Genomic DNA, 16,725 nt, shown 5'->3' on the forward strand with positions numbered 1-16,725 from the left:
CTCGGTCCCGCGCCAGTCACACGAGGGACGCTCAGGCCTCTGACCCCAGCACCTCTCACTGCGGACCAGGGGGCGATGGCTTCCAAGCCAAACAAACGCCGCCCGCTAGGCACTCAGGGAACGCCCCCGTCCTCGGCTCCCTCTGGTCCTCACTGCGACACCCTCGGGTGGCGTTGAATTAATCAGTTCACCTCAAGAAGTTTACGATTCATCACTCTCCTTCCACTAGCCAAAGGAACTGCTTTATCTCCCATCCCCCAGGCTCCGGAACTTTTCTTGAAACCCAGAATTCTCATGTATGGACTTGGAGCTGAAGTCCCCCACGAAACATCAAAGGTTCCCCCACTAAGTATTGCTGCCCTCAAGCAACACGTTGGCAGTACAAACTTTTCATTCATAACTCGGCTCCAACATCCACTGGCTGTGTGTGTGTGTGTCGGCGGGCGGGGGGGACATCACGCCGACGACCCCACGCCTCGGCTAGTCTACCAGATGTCGAGGTCTGCACCAAAAAGATCACCTGGCACCGAACTTATGGCCAAGGCGCCCTTAGACCCACCGACCTCTGGGCTGCGAGATGCCAGGCAAGCTGCGTCGGGGTCCGGACTGGGATGCTGTTAACCTGGGAAGCCCCAGTAGGGAATACAGCAGCGCATCCGGAGGACGCTCGGCAACCCCCATTCCCAGGGCTTTCCCCGGCCACCAGCCGCGGACCGGGCTGTGGTGCCACTCACCTCCGCCCGCTCCCTCCGAGGCTGTCGCGCCCTCCTTCGCCCCGCGCCGACGACCCCCTAACTTCTCCCCCTTCTCCAAACAGCCATCTTTCGCGGAGAAGAAGAGAATGGCGAGGCAGAAGCAAAGGGGTGACTGAAAGTTGACTCGGGGACCGCCGCTGCTCCGCCAGCAGGGACTTACCGGCCGCGTCAGGCGCCTGAGGAGGAGACTGAGGCGAGGGCGGCGGGTGCGGCGGGGCGGGCGGGGTGTGCGCTACGCGCTGTGCGGGACGCGCCGCCGCCGCCGCCGCCACCGCGCGGGAGGGGTAGCTCGCGAGGGCGGCCGCGCGGCTGCGAGCAGAGCGGGTGGCGGCGCGCAGAGGATTTGCTAAAAATAGCAACTCTCTGGGAGGGGTGGGGGGCGGAGGTGGGAGGGAGACTGAGAGGCCGGGCCGGGAGCCGCGCCGCGGCTGAGGCTGGGCGGGGCCGCGTGAGAAGAGAGGCAGGACCGGCGGCGAGAGCGCGGACCCCGGCGCCAGAGACGCGGGAGGCACGGGCGCGGGAGAGTGAGGGATGCGGGTTCACCTGGGCGTGCGGCCGAGGCGCGGGGAAGGACGCGCGGGGGACGGGAGGGGCCAGAGAGCCGCCTGAGGTGGAGCGGAGGGGGGCTTGGGGCTGGACCGGCGATTGTTCCCCGGGGAAGGACGGGGCGCCTGAGACGACCTGAGATTTCTGAAGCGAAACACGCCCACGCGAGGCGCAAGGTGCTGGTGGGGCGGCCGGGGCTCGCTCTCCTCCTGCAGGGCCCCTGGGCAGCCCGGGGCCGGGCCGAGGACCGCGCCGGGAAGGAGCCAGCCGCTCAGGTGCGCGCGGCGTCCGCGGCCCCACGTATCCGCGGCTTCTTTTTTGAGAGAAGAGAGCGTTGTGGGGCGGTACCTGGAGCGTCCCCACAGTTGCTTGGACTTCAGAGGATCATTCAAGGGGATTTTCCATTTGGGGTTTTAATGACCAAATGGGAGACGCGAGGAAATATGGTGACGGCTACTGGGAACATAAAGTAGGTTTGTGGCGTTTTAAAGGCTGAACGGAGAGCACCATCTGCTCTAAAACCAACCCTGAGAGAAGGGAGGTAGAGTTAGTATGTCCGAGAATTGACGAGGTGATCCCCTTCAGTGGTTAGTATTTTCATTTTGTGGACTTTTTTTTTAACTCCTATAACTTAGTCCATATTAGTATCACTAATACCTATAGAATTATTTATAAAGCGTAGAACACTGAAAGATGTTTTTTAAAAAATGTAACCCTAAACATACTTGTCTCACGCTAACATGTGGTCACTCGAAGAGGCTAATATTTATGGTGTGTACACTGTTTATAACTTGACCCTCACGCGAATTAAAGTTAGTGTTTCTACATATACGTTTATGTTTTCCTCAATGTCATGTAAAACACAGCTGGCTCATGGATTATACGGATGTAAAGAACAAGAGAGACCTAACCCAGTGCCCTCATTTTCAGAGGAGGGAACCTGGATCCAGAGAAGTGATGTGATTTGACCAAGGTCTCTCAAGTTAGTAGGAGGGTTCAGTTTAAGCCCTAAGATTAAAGCCAAACTACCAATGCCATAAAACCAGGATAACTCCGAGAAAGTTAGTGGTATGGTGCCTGTAATTTAATTTAAAATAGTCCAGCATTCATGGTAGAATGAAGGCATGTTGTGGTTAGATTTAACCCTCACTTTGCTCTAATCAAGAATTCACCTTCCAAGCGTTGTCAGCTACCTTTAAATAAAAAGGTCACACTCCTAAGGCCGCTGGTGCTAGAACTTCATCTAGCTTAATTTTCTGTCTGTGCCAGGAATTCCACTGATGAGCATGATGAATCTTGTAATGGGCTCTCAGTGGAGAAATCTGTTGCGTTGACTATTTTAGGGAAACTCCTCATTCTCGTATGAATTAGGTATAAGCAGGTATAAACATTTAGTGACTTTTCACCCTTTACTTTCCAAAATGGAACCCTTTCTGAAATGGTCAAATGTCCAGCCTTTATTTTTTTTTTAAGATGATGTTTCTGTTTGCCTACTACTGACTCAAAAGGAAACAATTTTCCCTCTATTGTCTCAAGAAAACCTTTCATGTGAAGTCGTTTTTGAAGCACCAAAAACACCTTTTTTGAAGCACAAAAAATATATATTGCTGGGATTTCCCTAGATATTTATGTAATAAAGGTGTGTATGGCCAAACTGAACTTGTTTCTACCCCTTGGGGAGGTGGTACAGGCCGTAGTTATTCTTTACTCAACGCTAATTATTTATGTCTACCTCATCTAGGTCATTTCACAAGGAGCTGAATTCCTTGTCATTCTCTTAGATATTTGAATGCCGACTTTGAGCAAGGCACTTGCTGGGTGTTATGAGAGATTCAAATATTCTAAAGATATGGTTTAGTAGAAAAGTTTCTCTTAAAAGTTGTGATGGCGCTCCCACAGGTCTCTGTTCCAACCTAAGTTACAGCATTTATGACACTGTATTATAATTATTTTTCTGGTTTTACTCTCTCCTCAACTGAGCAGTGGGAGAACATAGATACTCATTCCTATTTCTTGTAGTTTTTTTTTTTTCACACACTGTTATTTTATTTTTACAAGAGATAAACTTCTTGTAGTTTTCTTTTTAATTGGCTATATTTTAGAGAAATTGAGAAGATACTGTAGAGAGTTCCCATATATTCCCCCACATACACATTTCATTTTTCCTGTTGTTAACATGTTACATTAGTATTGTATACTTGTTACAATTAATGAACTAATGTTGATACATTATTAACTGGAGTCCATAGTTTATTCATATTTCCTTAGTTTTTACCTAATGTCCTTTTTCTGTTTCAGGGTCCCATCAAAGGATCCCACATTCTATTTAGTGACCATGTCTCCTCAGGCTCTTCTTGGCTGTGACAGTTTCTCAGGCTTTCCTTGTTTGTCATGACAGTGACAGTTGTAGTTGTATATTGTAGGATGCCCCACTTTTAGAATTTGTCTGACATTTTTCTCATGATGAGTCTGGGTTTATGGGTTTGGTGACGAAGATCATAAAGTGCCTTTTCAGCACATCATATAAAGAGTACAAGTCAGCAACATGATTTATCCCTGTTGATATTGACCTGGTTGAAACAGCGTTTGGAAGGAAGTCACTATGCACAGCCTACACACTCGTAAGGAGTGGGCACTTAGCCCTGCCTCCTTTAGGGCAAAGTATCTACATAATTTTTTTGGAATTCTTGTGCACTCATTTGTACTTTCTTCTCCAGGGGTTAGCATAGTGCCCTCACCATCATAGGCTGTTATGGATTGCAAGACTAGGTTTAAACAAAAATTTTCCCTGCAGGAAAATGGATAATATTCTCTGCATTTTAGCAGCAAAAGAAAAAGCCTTATGATAAAGCTCCATTTCTTTTAAATGTTAGGCATAGAAGGGAAGATAAATGAGGTGTTTGTGGTGGTGGTGGTGATGCTAGATGTTGTGTAGTTTTCTTTATAGGGAGAAGTACTGCATACATTTTATTACCGTTTGAAATGTCTGGGGCATCCCCCGGGGGGCCAGACCTCCCCCTACACCGATTAGCCATATGACTTATTTTATCCAATGAAATGTTAGCAGAAGTGATGTGCCACTTTCAAGGGGGATCTTTAACAGCCTTCCTGTTGTTCCTCTATTTCTCTTGCCCTCAGCCACTAGATTAGCATTTTAGCATATGACGACAGTCCCTTTCGGAAATAAAGGCCACGCTGAGCCCTCCACCAAATCACAGAGGACATAAATGTCAGCAAGGAATAAACCACTGATATTTGGGGGTTTGTTGTTACCACACCTTTGCCTAACCTATCCAGTCTGACTGCAGAGTCCTTCCTGAGTTCCTATAATTGGACCACCAAGTGCTATGCTTGATTCAGTTCTCATCAGTGATCACCTCTGAAGTACAGCCTTTTAGGACCTCTTTGTGTTTTGTTATGACAAAGGTATGTTTTAAAATTGTTTTCCATTATGTTTAAAAATAAATGTTTCTTATGAATGATAAAAATCCCATCCTTTATTTATGACACTGTCAATAAAAGTAATTGAACACCCACTAAGTGCAGAACCCTGTAGCAGACCCTGTAATTTGTTTTTTCTGAATACTAGTTTCAGGGTGATACCATTTAAAAAGTAAAGATACAATATTTAGAAGTACTAGGTAAAGACATTTAGCTAGAATAATATACCAGAGGGTAATTTTACTATGAAGCTAATGAGGCTTCAGTTTCAGAGACCCTCATTTGCACAGACATCTTCTAAGTTTCTGTATTTATAATTTAGTATTATTTTACTTAATAGGGCCCCAAATATGTATAAGCTTCAGACCCACCAAACCTGGCTCTTTCCCTGTATAATACCAAATATGAAAGGATGGAAAAAAAAAGAGCTGTAAGAATTATAAGAATGACAGGCAACATTCCCACAGTCTGTGCATCTGACCTCCCAGAAAGTGTTCCGTGCAAGGTGGCCCTGAAGTTTGGGTTCCCTGGTCAGATTTAAAACTGAGTCAGCATGTGCATCTATAATAAGAGAAGATGATATATCCAACATGAAGCAGAGCCTCTTGAACTCAGAAACTACCCAACCTGCAAGGCCAATTCTGTACACCCACTGTAGCATTTTTCCATCATGTATCTTTAATTTTGTTTGTAATCCCCAAAAATCTTTGAGCACATTATTAGTCCTCTCCATAAAAGCTCCAGTTTTCACTGAGATCATTTTTTCCTAGAAGTCATTTCATTTTGAAAATAATTTTTCTCGTGGCTGCTGATAACCTCCTCGGGAGGTTTAAGTGGCTATTTTTTCTGAATTCATTTTGTCCATTTCTAGGTCTGCAACAATGGATATTGTATTGCTCATCATCTGTTCAGGAATTCCCCGCTGAAGGAAGAGGTCTATGCACTAATAGAGGTTGTAATGTTACGCATTAAGGATTTCTTTCCCTTGCTAAATATTGAATGGAAACTAGATGAATATGCTGCCTCTATTTTTAATAATTCCTTTCTTAAGCAAAAATGTGTGGGTCATAGTAAAGTTCAATCACAACCCCTTGCTCATTTATGAAATACTCTGAATTGCAATTAGTCACATACAGATGTGAAGTGCTGTTATCACACGCACGTTAGCAGGCTGTCAAACCGAGTTTTCGAATTATGAAACAATCAAAGAAAAGCCTTCGCTTTTTATACTTTCACAGTGAGTTTCTTTTAAAAGAGTAGTTTTCATATCCATATCAAAGTGATTTATGTACCTCTAATCTATAGCTAATCAGCTTACAGTGAAAGAAATTCATCCAAAATCCAGATGTATATTTAAATGCACATGCCTATATTTATACATAATACTGGTGGGTAAATTAAAAGTGTTTATTAGAAAATAATTCTTAACATAACAAAATTTTATGCCAATTAAGTTAAAGGAAGAACTTGAACAAATTAATGCCATTTGTGGGTTGTTTTTCACTATGCTTGAAGTAATCATTAAGTTATATTTTAGCTCTTAAAAAAATGTTACCTTATGATGTGAAAGTATAAATTTAATGTTACCTTTTGAACTTAGGCTGTTCAACCAGCTGCATAATGTTGTTTGCCATATGAATAAACATATACTACAAATTTTAGGATGCCTTCCTTTTTAAAGGAGTCTATTTTAAGTCCTCTAAGAGTTAAAGTTTGCTTTCAGCTGTGGAAAGTCTAAATAAACAGTGCCTTGAGCAAACTAAAAGTTTTATTTATTTATATTTTTAGCACAATAAGAAGTCTGGAGATAGGAAGCTGCTGGTATTGGTTTTGTAGCTCAAAGATGGAAGGCCAAGTTTTCATGATTTTTCAAGGCCTTTTCCTTATTGTCTGAAATGGCTGTTGCAGCTCCAGACATCAAATCTACTTTCTACAGGGTAGGAAAAGGCAAGGGTGAGGGGAAATGTAAAATAGGTAACACATATATCAAGGAAACAGAAACTTTCTCAGAAGTCCCAAACAGACTACTACCTAGTTCTCACTATCCACAGCTGTGTCATGCCATCAACCCTGTCTGCAAGGGAGGCTGGGATAGCAAATTTTATTTCATATTTATTTATTATTTATTTTTCCAGCCTCTATACTAGAGAAAGACAAGGGAAAGAGAGTTTGAATGGGTGAGTAAACCAACCCATAATATCTTCCAGAACTCCAAAGTTGTTTCAAAAAATTGATATTGGCTCTACTAGAAAAATTCTGTTACTCAGTATTGTTAAAAAGACTGTGTTTCGTTACAGAATTTCATGGCGTTTCAGAAGTTTGTTACCCTGATTTTAGTGATTAAATCTAATCCAGTTCAATTTTACAAATGAGGAAACTGAGATCCAGAAGTTTCAAGTAACTAGCCGAAGACCACAAGTCAGGTCCTGACTTTTTCAGAACTAAGAGCCCCTCTCTGATCTAACACATACCTTCTGTGTCAGCATCCTCCTCCAAGTGAAATTCTTGCCCAGTCTGCCTTTTCTGTGTAAGCACAAAAAAGAAGGAAGGAAGGAAGGGAGGGAGGGAGGGAGGGAGGGAGGAAAGAAGGAAGGAAGGAAGGAAGAAGGAAGAAAAGTATGCCTACCTTCCTTTTCTAACTTATTACTTTCTTCTAAGCCAAAATTCCATACATGGTAAAAATTTTCCGATACATTTGATATTATTTGGATTAGTATTTAAAGACAGTTTACCACTATAACCCTCCTTTTCTGCTGTCCCATTCTAAATCTTCTGCTGTTAACTTTGCAGTTATAATTTCTGAACATTCAGAACACTGGAATGCACCTTCCTTCTCTAAAGATGATTGTAATTGCCTATAAAGGAGTACATTCTCTCCTATAGTTCCTGTGGCTGCCTAAGAAGATAGGATACAACCATAAAAATAGTCTAAAGAAAATTTAAATTTAGAAAAAAAGATTAATTTGGGGTATGATTATTAACAAAAAATTATTTGTTTTATAATAGTTTTGATCATTGAAATCTATAATCATGTAGTGTTAAGTATAATTGGAAAATCTATGGAAATTTTTCTTAACATTTATGAACAAGTGTTTAAAAAATTTAATCTCAGGATTTTATTACATAATAAGCTTTTCTAGTGACTTCAAAATTCCCAATTTTTATTTTCATGCAATTCAGGAACACATAGAAAGTATTAAGTAAATTAATTCCCATTATGCCGTTGTCTTTTTTCTTTTAATAATTTATGGTAATATGAATTTCTGTTTGAAATTATAGGCATTATTTCTTCCAAGCAAAAGAATAGCAATAAACAGCTTTTAAATTATCTGAATGTCATTGGCAGAAAATTCTTAAAAGAGAAAACACCAGGGTTTTATAACTAAATTTTCATAAATTGCCATGCGACTCTTAACAGAATATCAAATATAAGACAACAATGGAACTGAGTAGAGGGTAACACGAACTTGTCTTAAGGGTGGCACTGCTCTGAGATCAAGTCTTTTATTGGACAAATGATCAAACTTCACTAAGCCACAGAACATATATCTTACTCTCTGAAAAGGAAACAAAGCCCTACAGGTATAAAGACAGTGAACAAGTAACAGTCTGACAATGAATTCTGTTGGCATATTTGCTTTCTTTAAGTTATGCACAATTGCAAACAGCTTCCCCAAAACTCAAGGTTTACTTCATGTTCATGAAATTGGTCCTTGGCAGTTGAGCTGCCAGTCTCCTCCATGATGTGTCTGTTCCTGGGCTTAGACAGGCAGAGCATAGCTATCTCGAAAGTGCATTCTTGGCAGAGGGAGCAAAGCTCTGGAGGACACTGGTTCTAAAAGCTTCTGTGTGAAAGTCGCATACATCAATTCCTCCCATATTTCATTAGCAAAGGCAAGTCACTTAGCCAAGTCTAACTTCAATGCAGTAGGAAGTACAATCCTCTCACAGGGAGGAGCCTCAAGTAGTACTGATAATAATAATAATATTTATTAAGGATTTCCTATACACCAGGCACTAGTCTAGGTTATCCCATTTAATTGTTATAACAATTCTAAAATCTGGGTACTAATAGTTGTCACCACTGAAGAAGAGGAAATTGAGACAGATTAAGTTAATTAATGCTAAAATCCCACAGCTAGCCTGTGAAGATTGGAGCCTAAATTCAAACACAGGCAGTCTGCCTCCAGAGCCTAGTTCCTAACCAGTGTGCTGAAGCAGCACACAAAGTCCTAGTCCACAGGTTACTGATTATGGAATGAAGGAGACAAAAGATGCAATATTGAGAAATATGAGAGAAACAAAAGAAGCTCATAAGCCTCTAGCACTAACTCAGCCAGTCCTGGTAATACACATATTCAGTAAACTTGATTACTTGCAAAAGCAATCCATGCATCCCTTGCAATATCCACAGCAGTAGAGAAAGAGCCATTCCTAGGGATTGAGGCTAAGAAGACCAAGAAGGATAGTGTGAGAAAGATTATATTTATTGGAAAGACAAAAAACAAAGATCAAAACCAAGGAGACCTAAGAAATTAACTAATATGTGGATGCCTGGCCTTTCAGACTAGTGAACTGCCTCTCCCTGATTAAGAGGGATTTGTGATCAAAAGTAAACTTACAGGGCTTCCCTGGTGGCGCAGTGGTTGAGAGTCCGCCTGCTGATGCAGGGGACACGGGTTCGTGCCCCGGCCCGGGAAGATCCCACATGCCGCGGAGCGGCTGGGCCCGTGAGCCATGGCCGCTAAGCCTGCGCGTATGGAGCCTATTGCTCCGCAACAGGAGAGGCCACAACAGTGAGAGGCCCGCGTACCGCAAAAAAAAAAAAAAAAAAAAAGTAAACTTACACACAATGTTTCTTTATTTTTAGCTATCTATACTAAAGTGCTATCACCAATCTTAATGTGGTAACAGTTTTGTCTATAATACATACTGTGACTCACTCTCAAATGATGCCATTTTATCAAACCTGAAATTTCATTGATATTGTTCCTAGCAATAGTAGCCATCAGAAAGAACCATTCTAACATTGCCATTGTGACCACATTGGTATTATCCTTAACATCACAGCAGCTCACATTCAGTGAGATTTAACAAGTATCAGGCATTTTGCTCTGCTATTTCAATCAATCCAAATAATAACTTGAGGAGAAATATACCAGTGTAACCCATCTTCTGCCCTTGAGGAAACTGAGTCTTAAGGGATTAAGCAACTTGCCTAAAATCACAGAGCTGGTAAGTGATGAGTCAGGATTAGATGCCAGCTCTGTCTGATCCTACAGCCTAGCTTTTACATAAGTACCTAGGCAGTCACTTTGTCCTCCTTGTGTCACTCCAGATGAGTTAGAGGAGTAGGCAGGAGTGCATAAAATTAAAGCCCACATTTACACAATTATATGAAAGATATGTAGAATCAATAAGGTTTTTTTTCCAAACCTACAACTTTACTTTTCATTCTTCTCTTCACACTGTCGATCATTTCACCATGTCCCACATCCACCAGAGTAAGAATGAATCTGATGTTGATTATATTCTAGCACAAATAGACTTCCATGGGGAAGATAAGCTTGCTGCTGTTACCATAGAACTGTTTCTAGCAGCTAGGTGTGGACCAATGAGTATGTCTGCTGTGCTGCTACCCACTTTTCCAAGTTGTTGGTCCCACTCTTTCCCTACTAACTGAAATCAGCCCAGCCCTCTCTCTCTCTCTTTGCCCCAACAGCCTAGTTGCTTCTCCTTCTTCTTTCTCTAGCTCTTCAACAAAAAATTTTCCAGGTGTGTCTGCATACACACTTAGAACACATAAGCTTGTCACATAAAATACCGTATACTGTTGACCCTTGAACAATAGGAGGGTTAGGGGAGCCAACCCCGTGAAGTTGAAAATCCACGTGTAATTTTACAGTCAGACTCCCATCCCTGATTCCACATCCGCAGATTCAACCAAGCATGGGTCATGTAATACCGTACTGTGTATTTAGTGAAAAAAATCTGCATATAAGTGGACCTGCACAGTTCAAACCTGTGTTGTTCAAGGGTCAACTGTATTTGTTTTATCCCTATTATTCCTGAGTTCTAATCCTGGCCCTGTGATACACTAAAAAAAGGGAACCGTTTTTGTTTTTAATTAAAATTTAAGTTAGGCTTTGAATATAAATCACAATTTATATTAAACCTCTCACCTTGAATAGACAAATAGATGACTGAATGGATAAATAAATGAACAAAATATTGACTGAGCACATTATTAAATGTGTCAATTCATTTTGGGTTCCAACCTTAACTGTTCATTTATGCTCTGCTCTTCATCATTTGTGCCTTTTGTAATCCATAATCAGTAGCTGAGTTTTACTGAATCACATTTTCAGTTTAATCTCAATGTAATTTCAGTTTCATAGTAATCGGGTCACATTTTCAGTTGAAAGGGAATATTTTATCCATTCCCTCCAGACCCACTCTCTTCCCAGTCTGGCTCTGTGCCTAGAAGGCTGGCCTCTGCAGACTGCACCACCTGGACTTCCTTGCCTTTGGGCTACTGGTTGGGTTTTGCCTGTGGGAGGCTCAGAGAGAGAAGTCACACCATTCTTAGTCCAACCTCTCCAGCTCTGCCTACTGAGCCATAATTTGGCAGTGACTGCATTCTTCTTCAGCCTGCAGCTCCCACAGATGCAGCTCTCACAGGGTTCTGCTCAACTGCTTTCTCCCCTCAACACCTCAGGCTGAGGGACATTAAGGACTTGTTGCTACTTCTGGGCTGTAGGTACTTCTCTACAACTTGCTGGCTCCTCTCACGCTGCCCACATCTCCATGAGAAGTGACTCAAACCCTCTTTACCCCTTTGATTGTGCCACCTGTTTTCCTGCTTGGACAGTAATATAGGCTAAAAACCACCTGTACTAAGAATAAAGTTTTAAATTAGTCAACCACAAAATGCTCTGATTGCAGGTACCATATAGCTCTATCATCATCACAAGAGTAAGGTTGGATAACTGTTTTAAGGCACATCAGGGTGCTCACCAAAGCCAAAATTCTAAGATAAGTCAAGAACACTGGATTTTCCCAACCAACATTATTTAACATAAGTGGGGTGTGTGTATTCCTCCAAGTTTTAGCCTCACCAGAAAGGGAAAGATCACTGTGTATGTGTGTGTGTGTGTGAATGTGTGTGTGTGAGTGTATGTGTTTCAACTTAAGATGTACATGTGTGTCTTCAATGGGCATATCTAACACAATAATAATAGTATTGACATGACAAGTAGCATGGAAGTGGATCCTCCACATAAAACATGTGAATTATGGACCAAGAAGAAATCTGTTTTTGAAGTACTTGTCACAGAAAAGCATTCTTTCCATTACAGTGTGTTCTTAGGGGCCATGATTGAAGAAAGTAATATTCCTGTCAGTCGTCAAAAGAGGCTGCTCAATACTCCCAACTCCAAAGGCAAATTTAGAATAGATGGTCTAACAGCATAATGAGGTGTTAGGAGAATTGGAAGAATAGGAAACTTCACCATATGAAGAAAAGGAAAAAATGTGGTTCTTCTCCGATTTGGTTATTTCATTAGCATCATGGCTCATAACAAAACTACCAAACAACTGAAAAGGGGCAGTTTGTTGGGAAAATATCAAAGTAATCAATAAAAATAGTCTTTAATAAATGCAAAATAGTTAGCAAAATACAGATGACTCAAGGAATGGGGATTAGTTCCATAAAGCAGTAAAGAACATTTTAAACTACTTCTGTCGGTTTGGAACTGCATGCTTCTTTTTATTCCTCCAGTCTTGGTATTTATTTGTATTTTTTAAACGTAATGTCACCATTGTACCTCTTATGGATGCATTTTTTTTTATACCTTAAATAAATTGACTTTCCCTGAATGAATTCAGAGTAGGGTAAATCCCCAGTCCCGTCAATAACACCTTCCTATTCTTCAAAAAGAGACTTTGGAGGAGGCTGTTCAAGATGGCAACACAGGAGGAGCCTGAACTTACTTCCTCCCATGGACACAACAAATATACACCCACCTGTGGATCAATCCCCTCTGAAAAAAACCTGAGAAGTAGCTGAACACCTGCTCCACAGCAAAGGATAAAAAGGATGACATGAAGTTAGGCAGGAGAGGCAGAAAAACACTCTTACCAAAAAACCCACCCCCTGACATACATTAGGAGGGATCTCACCAGACAGGTGCTGCTCCTGGAGAAGCAAGGGATTGGCACCCAACATCAGGCACACCAGCCCCTAGAATCTACACAAGAGGGAGGAGCACCCAAAATGCTTGGGTTAGAAAACCAATGGTGGTAGGGGACTTCCCTGGTGGCGCAGTGGCTAAAAATCCACCTGCCAATGCAGGGGACACAGGTTTGATTCCTGGTCTGGGAAGATCCCACATGCCACATGCCATGGAGCAACTAAGCCTGTGTGCCACAACTACTGAGCCTGTGCTCTACAGTCCACACACCACAACTACTGAGCCTGCATGCCACAACTACTGAAGGCTGCACATCCCAGAGCCTGTGCACCACAACTACTGAGCCCACGCGCCACAACTACTGAAGCCCACGTGCTCTAGGGCCCACGTGCCACAACTACTGAGACCACGTACCTCAACTACTGAAGCCCATGCTCTTAGAGCCCATGATCTGCAACAAGAGAAGCCACCACAATGAGAAACCTGCGCACCTCAATGAAGAGTAGCCCCCACTCGACACAACTAGAGAAAACCCATACGCAGCAACGAAGACCCAATGCAGCCGAAAATAAATAAATAAATTAATTGATTTATTAAAAAAAAGAAAACCAATGGGGCTGCCATCCAAGGGTCCCAAAGTGCTATGGGAAACTGAGACTCTCCTCTTAAAAGGCTCCCATGCAATCTCACTCACCCTGAGACCCAGCAAAACAACAGCAGCTTGAAAAGTGCCACAACTATATATGAAATAGAGCCATTTGTGAATATACAAGCATTGGTTAGAGAGATGGGGATGGTGGAAACACTCCCTGGAGACTGAGACACTGACAGACACCAGTTTTGTACTCCCACCTAACCTGCCACTACAGGCGGGCAAGCTGCGACATGGAGGCAGTCAATCAATTGTGGGCACTACCCTGCCCGTTGCTGAAGCCAGAGAGCTCCAGTGGCTTGCAGCACTCTCCCACTTCCTGGCTGGGGCAGGTGAGCTTGACAGTTGTGGCTTTCTCCTCCTCCCTAGCTAAAGTCTGCCAACTCAACACTTCCCTGCCCCCTGGCTAGGGCTGGTGTTCTCCCACCCGTGGCCTAAAGCTAACACGTGCACAGACAAGGCATTCTCGTGGTACATTGCTGAAGCCAGTGGGTGCAAATAGTCAAGTCATTTCCTGGTTGCCTCCCTGAAGCAAGAGAACAAGCCCTGACCTCTACAGTCTCCAGCTACCTAGCTAAAGCCAGCAGGTACATGCAATTCACACAGGGGACATATCTCTTGGCCTTCGTGGCCAAGGGGACCAGCATTCCTGAACTCCACAGGACTGTAACAATCAGAAAGACAGTTCTTGGGAGGCCACCACTCCCAGGGCACTGCACTGACAGAAGACTGTAACACAACCCCAGTCTTCCTATGGAAAAAACCTATTTACATAGCCTGAAGTTTCACCCTGCAGGACAGGCTTCAAGCTACCCTCACATCTGGAGGCTAAAGAGGTGCTTTCAGGAAACATAAGCAAGGCGACCCCATCCTTGCACACCCCTTTAGCTTTACTAAGACTCCCCAGAAAAGAGCCTATACGCTTATCAGGAGCCACAATTTTTGCAGCTGTTCCCAGGAGACACCTGCAGATCTCCTGGTCTGGAGGCCAGCAGGCATTAAGATTATGGCCCCACAGGACTGAATACATGCGCATACTTTAAAAGCTGCTGTCTGAGGGTCTGGCATACAATGAGCCTGAAATTAAGTGCTAAATGAGATTTCTCTCTTTCAAACACTGATAGGCTTCAGCAAACACCCAACAATAGGAGCACATCAAGAATAAATCAGGCAGCACCTCTTACAGAGCCAGGACAGGTGAGTGTCCTGAGACCTACCCTCCCCACACAGTGGATGGGCCACAACTGGGTCATCAAGCACCCCAAGACACCACCCTCCTTGCAGCAACCAAGCTTTAATATGCCTAGGTGGGTGCTCTGAGCCCTGCCCTCACTGCACAGTAGCCATGGCCTTAACACAGCCAGAGGGTGCACACAGCTCACACAAGGAATGCCCACAGAGTTGCATGGTGGCTCTGGCGGCCAGGAGAAATTGTGCTTCTGGGTCACACAGAAAATCTCCTACACAAGACCATTACTTCAAGACTGAGGGAGGTAAGTGTTTCACCTAATACATACAGACAAACACAGAGAGACAGGTAAAATGAGGAGACAGAGGAATATGTTCCAAACCAAAAAACAATGCAAATCCCCAGAAGAAAGAGCTTAATTAAATGGAGATAAGCAATTTACCTCATAAAGAGTTGAAAGACAAAAAAAGGGCATTTCATAATGATAAGTGGGTCAATCCAACAAGAGGATACAACATTTGTAAACATTTATGCACCCAATATAGGAGAATCTAAATATACAAAGCAAATATTATCAGAAATAAAGAGAGAAATAGACAGCAATGCAATAATAATAAGGGACTTTAATACTCCACTTACATCAATGAATAGATCATTCAGACAGAAAATCAGTAAGGAAACATTGGCCTTAACCAACATACTTGACCACATAGAATTAACAAGTATATACAGCACATTCCTACCAAAAGTAGCAAAATACATACACATCCTTTTCAAGTGCACACAGAACATTCTCCAGGATAGATCACATGCCAGACCACAAAACAAGTCTCAATAAATTTAAGAATATTGAATCATATCAAGCATCTTTTCCAACCACAACAGTATGAAACTAGAAACCAACTACAAAAAAGAAAACTGGAAAAAACACAAACATGTAGAGAATAAATGGTATGTTACTAAACAATTAATGGTCAACAATGAAATCAAAGTGGAAATGAAAAAATACCTTAAGATATGAAAATGGAAACAGAAAGATCCAAAATCTACAGGACACAGCAGAAACAGTTCTAAGAGGAAAGTTCATAGCAACAAAGGCCTATTTCAAGAAATAATAAAAATCTCAAATAAACAACTTAACTTTACATTTAAAGGAACTAGAAGAAAAGAACAAAGCCCAAAATTAATAAAAGGAAGGAAATAATAAAGATCAGAGATGAAATAAATGAAATGGAGACTAAAGAAACAATAAAAAAGATCAATAAAACCAAGAACTGGTTCTTTGAAAATATAAACAAAATTGAAAAACCTTTAGCCAGGCTCATCAACGAAAAAAAAGAGACCAAATAAATAAAATCAGAAATGAGGAGAAATTACAGCTGATATCACAGAAATACAAAGGATCATAAAAGAATACTATGAATAATTAGAAAACAAATTAGACAATCTAGAAGAAAAAATAAGTTTCTAGAAACATACAATCTTAGACTGAATCACGAAGAGACAGAAAATCTGAATAGACTGATTACTAGTAAAAGAATTGCATCAGTGATCAGAAAACTCCCAAGAAACAAAAGTCTAGGTCCAGATGGCTTCACAGGTAAACTTTACCCAACATTTAAAGATTTAATATCTAGACTTCTCAAATTATTCCCAAAAAATCAAAGAGGAGGAAATACTTCCAAATTTACTTTACAAGGCCAGCATTACCCTGATACCAAAACCAGACAAAGACACTACAAAAAAAGAAAATTGCAGGCCAATATCCATGATGAACATAGAGGCAAAAAGCCCCAATAAAATATTAACAAACCAAATTGAACAATACATTAAAAGGATCACACACCATGATCAAGTGGGATTTATTCTAGGGACACAAGGATCTTTTAACATCCGCAAATCAATCCACATGATATACTAAAGTAACAAAACAAAAGATAAAAATCATAT

General features: G+C 41.9%; 1 protein-coding gene across 6 annotated transcripts in view; it reads right to left on the reverse strand.

Moving 5' to 3' along the window:
- HDAC9 (histone deacetylase 9) overlaps positions 1-16,725 on the reverse strand; it is a 1,064,374-nt gene that overhangs the window by 1,007,790 nt on the left and 39,859 nt on the right. The window contains exon 1 of one of the 6 annotated variants that reach the window (XM_079931734.1): positions 735-903. The exons of the other annotated variants lie outside the window; for them this stretch is intronic. The gene's annotated coding sequence lies outside the window, so the exon portion shown is untranslated. Of the gene's footprint in view, positions 1-734; positions 904-16,725 lie in introns of those variants that run through there. 6 annotated transcript variants of the gene reach the window in all.

This window comes from Stenella coeruleoalba, assembly GCF_951394435.1.
Source record: "Stenella coeruleoalba genome assembly, chromosome: 9".
Lineage (NCBI taxonomy): Eukaryota > Metazoa > Chordata > Mammalia > Artiodactyla > Delphinidae > Stenella > Stenella coeruleoalba.